Source organism: Talpa occidentalis, unplaced genomic scaffold (assembly GCF_014898055.3).
Source record: "Talpa occidentalis isolate TD23 unplaced genomic scaffold, MPIMG_talOcc4v2.1 talOcc4.1292, whole genome shotgun sequence".
NCBI classification, from domain to species: Eukaryota; Metazoa; Chordata; class Mammalia; order Eulipotyphla; family Talpidae; genus Talpa; species Talpa occidentalis.
Window position 1 is genome coordinate 1,155 of NW_023601314.1, and position 14,324 is coordinate 15,478.

The 14,324-nt window shown below is 38.0% G+C and overlaps 1 long non-coding RNA gene across 1 annotated transcript; it reads left to right on the plus strand.

Annotated features, from left to right (window-relative positions):
* The first annotated feature begins 1,036 nt into the window (after positions 1–1,036).
* Positions 1,037–12,880, plus strand: LOC119242640 (uncharacterized). Its single transcript, XR_005124535.2, has 3 exons — positions 1,037–1,093; positions 10,847–10,903; positions 12,760–12,880. It is a non-coding gene; the product is annotated as an uncharacterized LOC119242640 (long non-coding RNA).
* Positions 12,881–14,324: the final 1,444 nt, after the last annotated feature.

Below are 14,324 nucleotides of genomic sequence, written 5' to 3' on the forward strand. Positions count from 1 at the left end.
TGTGGGGGTGCTGTGTCTGCTCTGTGCCCCGTAGTCGTGGGGAACCCACATCCCAAATTTTGTGCCCCGGGTTTCCAGTTCCAATCTCTAAGATACAGAATGCAGACTGTAGCCCAGTTCAGTGTCCGCAGAAATGGCGCCTTTTGACACCGCCCCATGTCTGGGCGCCTGGTTTCTGATTACTCAGTGTGGGACATTCACCTCAGTGAAGGCTCCCCACATCTCCCCACAAACTTAGGTCGTGGACGCGGGGACCTGGGCAGCCCTGATCCGCGTATGCTTTTTGAGCACGCTGCTTTTCTGCACAAACTTACTGGCTGGCCTTGGGCTATTTGTAGGTCTCTGAGGAGTTCTTTTCTTCCTCTAATGGCAATTCCTGCACAGTTCTCCACAGTTCCCATTCGTGGGGTGCAGTGCCTGAAATAGTTCCTTTCTTCTCAGTGTCCCACTAGATCTGTAGGTTGTTCTTTTTTTTTTTTTTTCCTTTCCTCCTTTCTGTTGGCTGGAGAATGCCAACTTAGTGTGTGTGGGAGGGTAGCAGGGTTCTGAGCTTTCCTCTTCTTGTCCTCTTTTATGGCAACTTTCCTCTTTGGGCAGTTAGCCAGAGTTGCCCGTTTATCTTCAATGTCCCAGTTCTTGCAGGGACTTGACTCTTTCCTCCCTATTAACATTTCTTTTTTTTTAATGGGAGGACTTACTCGCAGCGTTTCCCCACTGCCAGCTTGATCCCAACTCAATAATCAGTTTAGATACTTTAAGCTGGTCTTGATAAGCACATTCATGTACTCTTTGTAATTTACTTATTTCTATGATTTATTTCTTTGTTGCCTAATACAGTTTTGGAGAGTGTAAGGCATGGAAGACCATCACATTTATGACAGGCAAAATTAAACATTTTCACACTGACAGCACTTTAAACTAGTCCAATAATTAAATATTTTTGGTGTCTGGAATGGATTACTTTGTTAAAAATAACTTTAAAAATCTATGTTTCATGCTGCATAAGGATAAAATTTGTTTTCAATTTTCAGATATGGTATTACTAGATGGTCACACAACAGACTATTTGTTTCTTGGAAATTTCATTTATACAGTAAGTTTATCCTTATACTTTTCATAGTTTTGAATAAAAACTAACTATCCATGAGTTTTAATACTTCACATGCTTCAATATCTTTTCAAGGAATTATTATAAATGGCTATATTTTTCTAGATATGTGAAAAAAACATTTATGTAAATGTATACCCCCCTAATTTTTGTGCAAGAGATGCTATTCTATATCTCGCTTGTATATTACACAACATGCCTCAGTGATAGTTTTGAATCACCCCACAAACCTATCCACATTCTTTTGAGGCTATTTATATGAACAACTAACTCATCATTATTTATTTCACCAGTATTCTTTTAGTGGACATTATGATTGTTTTGGACATTTGCCATTACAAAAATTGCTGCAAAGGCTATACTTTATGCCCAGAAGCAAATATATATGTAGGATACATTTCTAAAAGTATAAATGCTAATCAAAGGCTACTGTGAATTTTGAAAACATTACCAAATTATCCCTCAAAGAGGTTGTACAAATTAGTGATAATATCAGTTCCCCGTGCCATTCTGGGTAATGGTTTTCTGACACCTTTTGATCTAGTAGGTGAATGATATCCAATTGAAGTTTTTGCTTTGAGTGTAAGCATGTTGCATGAATATGTACTTCTATTTCTTTTTCTGTGTAGTACTTATTAATTTACTTTACCAAATTATTCTGTTGGGTTGTTGGTCACATTAATTATTAGCAATATATGTTGAGTATGTTATATCTTCTCATATATTAGAAAAATAAATTTCCGGTTACTCACTTTCACATTTAATGGTGTTTTTGTCATGAATATGTTTGTATATCATTTTTTGTAGTTAAATGCATCAGTATTTTCCTTTATGGCTTCTAATTTGTGTCTGCCTCTGTTTTGGTAGTTTTCTTACTGATAATTCTAAATATTGTAGATATGTATTCAACAGTGTGTTATCCCTTTTGTAAGCAAGTAAAAAACATATTCCTCTGCATCCTTTTTCCCAGTTAACAAATACATGCATACCTTGGAGATATTACATGTTCAGTTTCATGGTACTGCAACAGAGCAAGTCACAAAATCTTTTTGGCTTCCTAGGGCAGGTATAAGTAATGCCTACATTATACTTTATTCTATTAATTGAAAACTTATCTATTATGTCTAAAAATCAATGTGCATGCCTTAATTAAATACGACATAGAGACAAGAAATGAACACATAGAAAAATGGTGCCAACTAGAGTTGGCTTGACACAGAGATGCCACATACTTTTATAGAAACTATAATATCTGTGATACACAGTAAGTTGAAGCACAATAAAATGAGGTATGCATATATCTTAGAATAACAAGCTCATTAACCATTTTTGTATGACTTCCATTTAAGAAACAGTTTGTTGGCATATTGCCTCCTTTTACTTTAGCTGGTTGTCTATTAATTCAGGTTACTAGTTGTGATTTTAACTCTAATTACATATTTCTGACCATCAAGTGTTGGTTGATAGTACTTTATTTATTTGGACATATGCATAGTGCAATTTTTCTTCATTTCAAATCTCCTACTTCTTCAGGCCTTACCCTTTTCCAGCTCCAAGAAAATGACTAAATAAATCAGATAGGGTTTTGTTTTATTCATTCATTAATATGAATAAAACACTGTGTTAAAAGCTGTACACAGTGTGCTTGTTAGCTATGTTTTTATACATGTGGTATGTATGTATGTATGTATCTCCAACCAAATCCTCATGAAAATTACATTTAGAGACACAAAGAAACTACATATACACACATATAAGAGATTCCTAATTAAGATGCCAGAGTACAGTGATTACATGGAGTCTTAATCTCTCAAAGCTAAATACAACACACACAAACAAAGAAGAAAAATAGTAAAAACCAAGAGCAAAAGATTACAACAAAGTAATTCACCATAGCAAATAAACAAGGAAAGGGGACTGAATCCAATGTTACAAACATCAAAATGTGATGCTATCAGAGAAATATAAGGAGAATTATTAGGCTCAGCATGATGAGGTCATTAACCTAATTTTCCTGAACGCTATTCCCAATGTTAGTGAATTGGAGTAAAATGCTAAGTCCAAATATAGAACCCTGGGGAATTCACTGACAGTAAGTGAAGACAATCCTGGTGCTTTCAGGGAGTGTAAGATCCAGTGGAATTTTTTTTTTTTTTTTTTTTTTTTTTAAATATTAAATTTTATTTTTATATTCCCCCATATAATTGCAAACGCCCCATTCTGACCCAATCCTTCCCCTCCCGCCCCCCCCCCCCAAAAAGTGTCTCTGGTTCATAGTTTTTTGTTGATTTTGATTTTCACTTTCTTATATTCATTTTCCTGGTCCCTTATTTAAGTTTTCTAGATTCCTGCTATGAGTGAGACCATCCGGTATTTTTCTTTCTCTTTTGGCTTATTTCGCTGAGCATGATCCCTTCCAGCGCCATCCATGTTGCTGCAAATTGCATGTGTTTATCTTTTTTGAATGCTGAGTAATATTCCATGGTATATATGTACCACATCTTCTTGATCCAGTCATCTATTTTTGGGCATTTGGGTTGTTTCCAAAGCTTAGCTATTGTAAACAGTGCTGCTATAAACATAGGAGTGCAGGTGCTCTTTGAATTGATGTTTCTGTGTCCTTTGGGTAAATACCTAGGAGTGGAATTGCTGGATCATATGGAAGCTCTATGTTTAGTAGGTCCAGAAATCTCCACACAGCTCTCCATAGTGGTTGGACCAGTTTGCACTCCCACCAACAGTGCACAAGAGTTCCTTTTTCTCCACATCCTCGCCAACATTTGTTGTTGCTAGTTTTTTAATATGTGCCATTCTCACTGGTGTGAGATGGTATCTCATGGTAGTTTTGATTTGCATTTCCCTGATTACAAGTGATGTTGAACATTTTTTCATATGTCTGTTGGCCATTTGCATTTCCTCTTCAGAGAAGTTTCTTTTTAGCTCTTCTGCCCATTTTTTGACTGGATTATTTTCTTTGTTGTTGTTGAGTCTCATCAGCTCTTTGCAGATTTTTGTGATCAGTCCTTTATCATTAGTGTTGGGTGCAAAAATGTTCTCCCAGTTGGTGGGGTTTCTCTTTGTTTTGTTATTGTCTCTTTTGCTGTGCAGAAGCTCTTTAATTTGATGTAGTCCCAGCTGTTTATCTTTCTCTTCACTATCACTGCTTTGGGTGATGTGTCTGTAAAGATGTCTTTGATGTGCAAATCACGTAGTGTTTCGCCTATATTTCCTTCTATGTATTTTATGGTTTCAGGTCTTATGTCTAGTTCTTTAATCCATTTTGAGTTGATTTTTGTGTATGGTGTGAGGTAGTGGTCAAGCTTCATTCTTTTGCATGTAGAGACCCAGTTTTCCCAGCACCATTTATTGAACAAACTTTCTTTGCTCCAATGCATAGTCTTTGCTCCTTTGTCAAAGATTAGTTGACCATAAATCTGTGGGTTTATTTCTGGATTTTCTATTCGATTCCATTGGTCTGTATGTCTGTTCTTGTTCCAATACCATGCAGTTTTGATGATTATGGCTTTGTAGTATAGTTTGAAGTCTGGGAGTGTGATGCCTCCATTCCTTCTTTTTTTTTCAGGAGAGCTTTGGCTATTCGGGGTTTTTGTGATTCCATATGAATTTCATCAATAATTGTTCTATTTCTTTGAAGAATGCCATTGAGATTTTGATTGGAATAGCATTGAATCTGTATATTGCTTTTGGGAGGATGGCCATTTTAATAATGTTTATTCTTCCAATCCATGAGCAGGGGATGTCTTTCCATTTCTTTGTGTCTTCTTCTATTTCTTTTAACAGTGTTTTATAGTTTTCTTTGTATAGGTCCTTTACCTCTTTTGTTAGATTTATTCCCAAATATTTGATTTTTTTTGTTTCGATAGTAAAAGGGGTGGTTTTTTTGGTTTCTTCTTCTTCAGATTTATTGTTTGTGTATAGGAAGGCTACTGACTTTTGCATGTTGATTTTGTATCCTGCCACTTTACTGAATTGATTGATGAGTTGAATTAGTTTTTCTGTGGAGATTTTGGGTTCTCTATGTATATTATCATATCATCTGCAAATAGTGATAGTTTGACTTCTTCTTTTCCTATTTGGATTCCTTGGATGTCTTTCTCTTGTCTTATTGCTCTGGCTAGGACTTCCAGTATTATATTGAAAAGCAGTGGTGAGAGTGGACATCCTTGTCTTGTTCCACATCTTAATGGAATTGCTTTCAGCTTTTCACCATTGAGAATGATACTGGCTGTTGGCTTCTCATAGATGGCCTTTATGATGTTGAGGTATGTTCCTTGTATCCCAAGAATTTCAAGGGCTTTTATCATGAATGGGTGTTGCACTTTGTCGAAAGCTTTCTCAGCATCTATTGATATTATCATATGGTTTTTTATATTTCTTTTTGTTGATGTGTTGGATAACGTTGATTGATTTTCGGATGTTAAACCATCCTTGTGCCCCTGGAATGAATCCAACTTGGTCGTGGTGAATTATCTTATGGATACATTGTTGGATTCTGATAGCTAAAATTTTATTGAGGATTTTTGCATCAGTGTTCATTAGGGAGATTGGCCTATAGTTTTCCTTTTTTGTGTTGTCCTTATTCGGTTTTGGTATTAGTGTAATATTGGCTTCATAGAACGTGTTTGGTATTGTCCCTTCCTTCTCAATTTTTTGGAAGAGTTTGTGAAGGATAGGCACTAATTCGTCTCTGAATGTTTGGTAGAATTCATTTGTAAATCCATCAGGTCCTGGGCTTTTGTTTTTGGGGAGGTTTTTAATTACCATTTCAATTTCGCTGCTTGTAATTGGTCTGTTTAGGTGTTCTATTTCTTCTTTATCTAGCTTTGGGTGATTGTAGAGTTGTAGGAATTTGTCCATCTCCTCTAGATTGTTGAACTTGTTTCCATATAACTGTTCATAGTAGTTGCTGATTATTCTTTTGATTTCTGCTGTGTCCGTTGTGATTTCTCCTCTTTCATTTATGATTCTGTGTATTTGTGCTTTCTCCCTTTTTTTCCTTTGTGAGCCTGGCTAGGGGTTTGTCTATTTTATTTATTTTTTCAAAGAACCAGCTCTTGGTTTCATTGATCTTTTGGATTGTTTTTTTAGTTTCAATTTCATTTATTTCTGCTTTGGTTTTTATTATTTCTTTTCTTCTACTGGTTCTGGGGTTTTTTTGTTGTTCTTTTTCTAGATCTTTGAGCTTCGAGATTAGGTTGTTTCTTTGAGTTCTTTCTTGTTTTTTGATGTGAGCTTCTATTGCTATATATTTTCCTCTTATTACTGCTTTTGCTGCATCCCATACATTTAGGATATTGGTGTCCTCCTTGTCATTCAATTCAAAGAATTTTTTAATTTCTTCTTTGATCTCCTCGTTAGTCCAGTGGTCTTCCAGTAGTGTGGCTTTTAATCTCCATGAGGTAGGATAGTTCCTTGCCTTCTTTTTATGATTTATTTCTAGTTTGATGCCTTCGTGGTCAGAAAAGATGGTTGGTATGATTTCAATCTTGGTGTATCTGTTGATGTTTGTCTTGTGCCCCAGTATGTGATCGATCCTGGAGAATGATCCGTGTGCGCTTGAGAAAAATGTGTACTCCGTTTTTTTGGGTTTAGTGTTCTATAGATGTCTGTTAAGCCCAAATGCTCTAGGTCCTTATTTAGAGCTTTAGTTTCTTTACTTATTTTTTGTCTTGTTGATCTATCCATTGTTGATAGTGGTGTGTTGAAGTCTCCCACTACATATGTGTTTTCTCTGATGTCTGTTTTCAGAGAGGACAACAGTTGTCTGATATATTTTGGTGCTCTTTCGTTTGGTGAGTATATGTTAATGAGTGTTATTTCTTCTTGAAGTATTGTCCCCTTAATCATAATGTAGTGACCATTGGGGTCTCTTTTTATTTTTTTGAGTTTGAAGTCTGTTTTATCTGATATAAGTATAGCTGTTCCTGCTTTCTTTTTTGGCCCATTTGCTTGTAGGATTGTTTTCCATCCTTTGACTTTGAGCCTATTTTTATCTTTTGTAGCTAAATGTGTTTCCTGGAGACAGCAAAAGGTTGGGTTTTGTTTCTTAATCCAGGCTGCAACTCTGTGTCTTTTTATTGAAGAGTTTAGTCCATTTACATTTAGAGTTAATATTGATATGTTAGCATCTGTATTTGCCATTATGTTTGTCTTTCCTTTGATTTTATTTATTTATTCTTTTAATAACTTTTTTTTTTTTTTGGTCTTCTTTCGTTGTTATTCGTCCCTCTGAGGTTCTGGCTTTAGGATTCCTTGTAGTATTTTTGGAGTGGGGGTTTAGTCGCAATGAAATTCCGGAGTTTCTCTTTGTCTGGGAAGGTCCATATTCTTTCTTCATGGAGGAAAGAGAGCTTTGCGGGATAGAGTATTCTTGGTTGGCATCTGTTTTCTTGGAGTCTGTTGACTATGTCCCTCCACTCTCTCCTTGCCCGTAGTGTTTCTTCAGAGAAGTCTGATGTCAGCCTGATTGGTTTTCCTTTGAATGTTATCTGTTTCTTCCCTCTTGTCAGCTTCATTATTTTTTCCTTGTCCTGGATTCTTGGGAGCTTTACTATTATGTGTCTTGCTGTGTTTTTCCTTTCGTCGTGGAAGTTTGGTGTTCTTCTTGCTTCTTGTATATCAATTTTCAGCTCCTTCTTCTCATTTGGGAAGTTCTCTTCAATTATATCCATGAATATTTTCTCTGTTCCTACATCTCTCTCCTCTCCTTCTGGAATTCCTATAACTCTTATATTTCCTTTCCTCATGGAGTCAGATAGTTCCGAAGTCTTTCTTCATTCTTTTTCCTTCGTACTTCTCTTTCCTTTTCTGTTTTGGTTCTTTTTATTTCTGTGTCTTCAAGATTACTTATTCGTTCTTCCATTTCATCTATTCTGCTTTCATTGCTTTTCCCAGAGTTCTTTAGTTCCTCCATTAATTCTTTGATCTCCTGCATTTCTCTTACTTCCCTCTTTAGGGACTCAATTTCCTTCTTCTGATCTATCACTTTTTTAATCATGGCAATTTTAAATTCTCTTTCTGGAAGGCTCAGAAGTTCTTCCAAGTTGCTGTCGTTGCAATCTGGGGAGTGGTTTTCTTTTTGTGGTGTGCTTCTTTCCTGAGGAGTTTTTAGGTTGCGTGTGGTTCTTCTACTCCCTACTGTCTGTTTTCTAATTTGTCGTATGCGTTGGGACACTGTGTTGCTCGGACTGACTGACATCTTGGGTGAACTTCTCCGCTCCCCTCTGGCTCTTCCAGGAGCCATCTCTGTCTTCTGGGGGAGCTTTCTGCTGGTTTTAGGCAGTTTTTACTGAAGAAATGTCCCTGTTCTCAAATGGCGAAGCGGGATGCAGTCCCTGCGCCTCCGGTTTCAGGCACACTCTTCTGCGCACCCGGTCTGCCCCGGACGTGGGTGCCTGCTCCCTCTGTGGGCTCAGACTGCTGGTCGGAAGGGGCCTGGCGTGGAATAACTTCCCGGCTGGCCACTGGGTCCTCCAGAAACCTTCTGCCCTTTTCAAGCAGTCTTAAGAAATGTCCTGTTTTATAGGGTGTTAGTGACTTTTTTTTTTCCTGGTCGCTAGGTGGCGCCAGAGATCTCTCCTATTGTCCTTGGGGGGCTGTTTTTCGCCTCCCCCCACCCCGTGGGACAGAGAACAGAGCGGGAATGGTAGGGTACACCTCAACAGCTTTGGGGTGCTGTGTCTGCCTTGTGCCCCACCGTCGTGTAGAACCCACGCCCCGAATTTTCGTGCCCCGGGTCTCAGTTCAAAGCCCTCAGTTCCAGGACGCGGGCTGTAGCCCAGTTCAGTGGCGCGGGAATGGCGCCTTTTGCACTGCTCCCGTGCCTGGGCGCCTGGTTCCTGCTCACTCAGGGAGGGACCTTCACCTCAGTGAGGACCTCCGTGCGTCTCCCCGCAAGCCTAGGTCGTCTCCCCGCAAGCCTAGGTGGCAGGCGCGGGGACCTGGGCAGCCGCGATCCAGGTCTGCACTTGCTTTTCAAGCTCCCCGAGCGCACCGCGTTTCCGCGCCAGCTTACCGGCAGCCCGGGCTGTGTGTGCGTCTCAGGGGTCTTTGTTCTTCTCTAATGGCGCCAGGAGCCGTTTGCTCACCGCCGCGGCGGATCCTGCAGGGTTCGCCTCAGCTCCCGTTCACAGGGTGTGGTGGCTGCAATAGTTCCTTTCCACTCACGGTCCCGCTTGCTGCGTCGTTTGTTCTTGTGGGTCGTTTTGGTTTGTTGTTTCCTCCTCTCTGCGGGTCGGAGAGTGCCGCCTCTGTGGGCGGGGGAGGGGAGCAGGGTTCTGCGCTTCCCTCCCTTCTCGTCCTCTTTTATGGCAACTTTCTTCTTCGGGCAGTTTGCTGGAGTCGTCCGTTTATCTTCCGTGTCCCAGTTCTCACTGGGACCTGCCGCTTTTCCTCCCTATTCACTTTTTTTAATGGGAGATCTTACTCGCAGAGTCTCCTCGCCGCCATGTTGCTCCGCCCCCTTCCAGTGGAATCTGATTCAGCGCACAGTGCAAACTGTGTTAGGAAAGGGAGGTGCAGTGTATTGGCAAAGGTAAACTTGGAGCAGTAGATGGGGAACTTTTCTACTGGTGCCTTGGAACCTTTGAGGCACCACCCCTATCTACCCCTATCTATTGAGGCACCACCCCTATCTATGGGGATTTACTAGAATGCTGATGAGAAATGGATATGATCAAAGACAACTTCAAATGCAGGATTTAAAGCACTCAGTGCATCACTCTGTTGCTCTATAAGAACACATCCTGCAAACAAAATCATACTTAATTAAGCACTGAAAGTTTTTTCCTTGAGGTTCAGAATAAGACTAAGATGTCAGTATTGCCACTTCTCTTAAACATTGTAATGGAGTTATTAAGTCAATACAAAAAGAAAATGAAGCAAGAAGCCTAAGCTTTGGAAAGGGACAAAATCTGTTTTTAAATCATAGATGACGAGTATGAAGATAGAAACAAAATAAAATCTACAGATAAAATATTACAATCAATAAAAAGAGATTGGCTGTTGCTGGGATACTGATCAATATTTAAGAATCAATTAAATTTTAGTGTACCACCAACACATATTTGTAAAGTTAAAAAAATAAATACTATTTTAAAATACTATCAAACATATGGGAAACATAAGAACAAATCTAATACATGATATTCAAGATCTCTAAGGAAAATTGTAAAACATTACTGGAGACATTAAGAACATCTATATGAAGAAATATACAAGAACATTAGCTAGAAGACTCAATACTTCAAAGAAGTCAGATCACTTCAGATGGATTTATTGTAATCACAATTAAAAGCCCTAGAGACTTGATGTGTCATTTCTAAAATATGAATATAGGAATGCGAAGGGGCATAAATAGCCAAGATACTCTTCAGCTATTTCAATCTACTCTGCTCAACTGTTTTTTTTTTTAATCAGTCACTTAGATTATTAATAAGAATCAAATCTTCCATACTATTTTAAAAAATGTAAATATAAGTGCTTAAAAGCATGGATTCATCATGTTAATGAACTTCTAAACCCAGAACATCTTTTGAAAAACTTCATTCCCCCTACAACTAAAATTTAGCAACCAAATGACAAGAGAGTTCACCAGACATGGGAGTGTATGTGTGTCAGGGGAGGGGGGGAGAGAAGGGGTCAAGAAGGTGGGGTTTGGATTCTAATTTTTTATCATTTTTCCAATCTCTTTCCCCTTTGCTCTCTTACCTCACACAGTATGTGATAGTTACTGTTTGTCTGAAAGCTGGTTTGGAGACAATGTCTTGGAATAAAGTGAGTATTCGTTAGGATATTTAGATATTTCCTCAATCCAGATAGTTGCTTCATGCTAACTTTTTTAAATGAATGTTTATATTTAGTTGTAAAATACAGAGAACTATTAATATCAATAATTTTAAGGTGGATAATTATATTGCTCAGGGCTTCTATATTCTTAATGATAGTTAATTGTAACATTTTTTTTAATTGAGGTTGCATTGGTTTGTAATACTGTATATGATTCAGAGGTATAGGATTACAGCATTTATATTTATAATCATACCACACCTATCACCCCAGCACTCATAGTCCCCCACTATCATAGCTCACTCCCCACTTTGTTCTCTTCCCTCCCTCTCCTTTTCTGGTAGTCACAATTCTACAGTCAGATGGTTTATTTTTGGCTTGGTTTTATCTGACCCTTTATTTTCACATATACATGAAATGCAATGAGAGGCATTTTGTATGGCTTAAAGGTGGGTGCCTGTTGAGTCCATTTTCTTAGGACAGTAGCAAGCTACTGTAACTGTTAGGGGGAAAGGATGTCCTGAGCATACTCCATATAGGCTTTGTGGATGCCACCCCCACTCCATCAAGACCCTGGGAACTACAAATCCCATGATCCCCAAAGGGAAGTTGCAAAGACCTAAGGGCAGAGTTAAGCAGCCATTTTATCTGTTTGTAAATAAAACCAGCCTTGTTAGTGGGGTCTGGGGCACTTGGCTCGTGCTCTTGGCCAGGCAGGTTTGGTCTTGGCGGGATTCCATTTGGGATTCCAGGTCGGCAGAATGGGTAGGACGCATTTAAGAATTTATCTCCCTCTTTTCTACCTGAGCTGTACATTTCCTCATTTCCCTTTCCTTTGTAAATAAACCTTTGTTAACCTTTTGTGTGTGCCTGCAGTGTAAGTCCCTTTTAAGTGCACAGGTGAGGACCCACAGTCAGGCAACCCATTTTATATCAGGGTTGCCCTGTAACATAACTGCTTTGAGAAATATTTTACAGCTAATGTATTAAGGTTGACTACAGGGGAAAAATTACATGAAAATGCACTGCAGTGTTAGAAAAGTTGAAAGTTTTGAACTGGTTCTCTTCTCCATCATCTGTTGATCACAAGAGAAAGCCTTGAGGAGACTGGTTCCTTTTAATCAGAGGAATCATTAAAGATGTTATTTTTTTTAAGAGAGTGAAAAAAATTACTTTTCATTAAAAAACTCTGAGAAATAGCAGATTGTGGTTTTCTCTGTTTTTGTTGTTCAGATATGATTAGTAATGAGCTGTACCTAGTAAGGTGAGCACACTTGAAACCTTAAGAAGTAATGTCTTCTAGCTAAATATGATAAAATGATCAATCTGAGACCTGTGGGCATGCAGTGCACCCAGAGAGCCAAGTTTAGAACCTAAGTCTCCTAGTCATTTTCCTTACCATTCCTTTGCTAACACAAACTGTACAAATAACAGATCAGATCAACAGGAGGATTTGTCTCCTTAACATTTAGCATTAAAGAGTTTGGTACAAGTTCCTAAACTAGACCTGCACAGTGATGCTCCAGCCAACAGCTCAACCAGAATGACATACATAGTTGATAGAAACAGAAAGTCTTCCTGGTTTGGTCTAGAAATCCAACTTATGCGAGTGTCCCAGAATTCACACAGAACATGTATAAGTTCAAATTTATATCCTTCTTAATGATTTCTGTTCAAAGATTTTTTTTCTTTAAAAGAACCTGAAATTGAATAAATCTATCAAGAAATTGAAAGATTACCAATAATTTTCTATGGTGTCCTGGACATCATATATTTTGTTAGTTGACTGTTATATTTTAAACAGAAAAGATTGAAGTGTTTCTATGATATTTTTCTTTTTGCAGTTTAGTCATATAGCAATTTGGGGAAGCATAATAATATGGCTGGCATTTTTTGCAATTTACTGTTTCATTTGGCCCACCATTCCTCTTGCTTCCGATATGACATGACAGGTTAGTTTTACTGTCATTGGTAAGTGTACTCTACTTTCTCATGAAAATTTATGTTCATTTACAACAACAAAAAACTGATGCTACCTATTTTCAAAATAATTTGAAAAAAAAAAATAAATGCAGTTAGAAATAGTTGGTTATTCAGTGAAATTCTCATTGATATTTTAGTTGTATTATTCATCTAAAATTTCATTACTTCAAACTGCATTAACCACCCTTTCAAAAACTTAAAATTATCTAAAATAGCTAATTTTATTTTTTTATGTATTGTGCTATATGATTGAATTTTATTTGTATTTGATAATGCATGCATGATAAGTAAGACTTTTCATTAACTAAGTCTAAATAGAATAGGTAGTTCTCAGAGCATCCAAAGTTTTAGCTTCAAAATATTTTAAAATACATGGAAGCCATTGTTTCAGTTATGTTAAACCACAGAGAATATATCTTTTTTAGATTTTTATACTTAATATTTCCAAATTCTACTTTTTCTATATCTATTGTAGGTAATAGACCCATACTGCTTACAAAATGGCTCACTGATTTATATTATTTTAGGAGCTGTGGTAGGCTTGGTCCAAATGCCTAATGCCCAAATGCCTTGTTACCAAATGAAGAAATGTAAGTCTAGAGTAGCTCAGTTCAATCCTGTGGTCTGTTCACAAGACACCATTTACACTCATCATCTCTTTGTAGAAGCGGGGGATTATCCGTGCACCTTCAGGCCTGGGGCAGCTGAAAGTCCCAGAAATAAGAATTGTGAAAGACTTATTATTTCAGCCACAACTGAATGGCTGGTATTAGAATAGCCAAGAAAAAAACCCAACTATTAAAAACTGAACAAAATGTGAGTAAATAATTGTTTGAAGCCATTGACTAGAAATCAAGAGCAGGTATGATTCGTTAAAGAAAGGAAGTCCTTTTCCCTCCTTGTTTATCAAAACTCCTTCCCCAGGGTATCTGTTTGTAGTGCAAGGGAAGGAGTCCAAAAGTGATTGTACTGAGAGGAGGAAGTGGAATTCAGAGTCCCAGGCTGCTGAAATGCCTGAACTTGTGGGACAGAATCCTTGAAAAGAGGCAAGAGGCAGAAGACCTTGCCAAATACCTTGATGGGGTCAGATTTGGTTTGAAGCTTTGTTTTGCCCTTAATAACAATTGTGGAGCTTATTCCCAAGGTGTGGTATTTTCTTCTAATTTGAAGCATTTACTTCCAAGGCATAATTTTTCTGAGAATACACTGAATATTTACCAAGGCCTCTAACTTGGTAAGACTTAAATGCCAGCCTCTGTCTCCCCAACATTGAGTGGGTACTAAGTTTCTGCTTGATTCTTCAGCCCACCGTTTGTCTTCTTCTAGGTCTCAAAACTATCATCTCATACACACACTGTTTTAAGAGTGAGCCCTGGAGTTGAGATAAACTGGCACACTATAAAACAATATATTTGCCAAAGGAAAA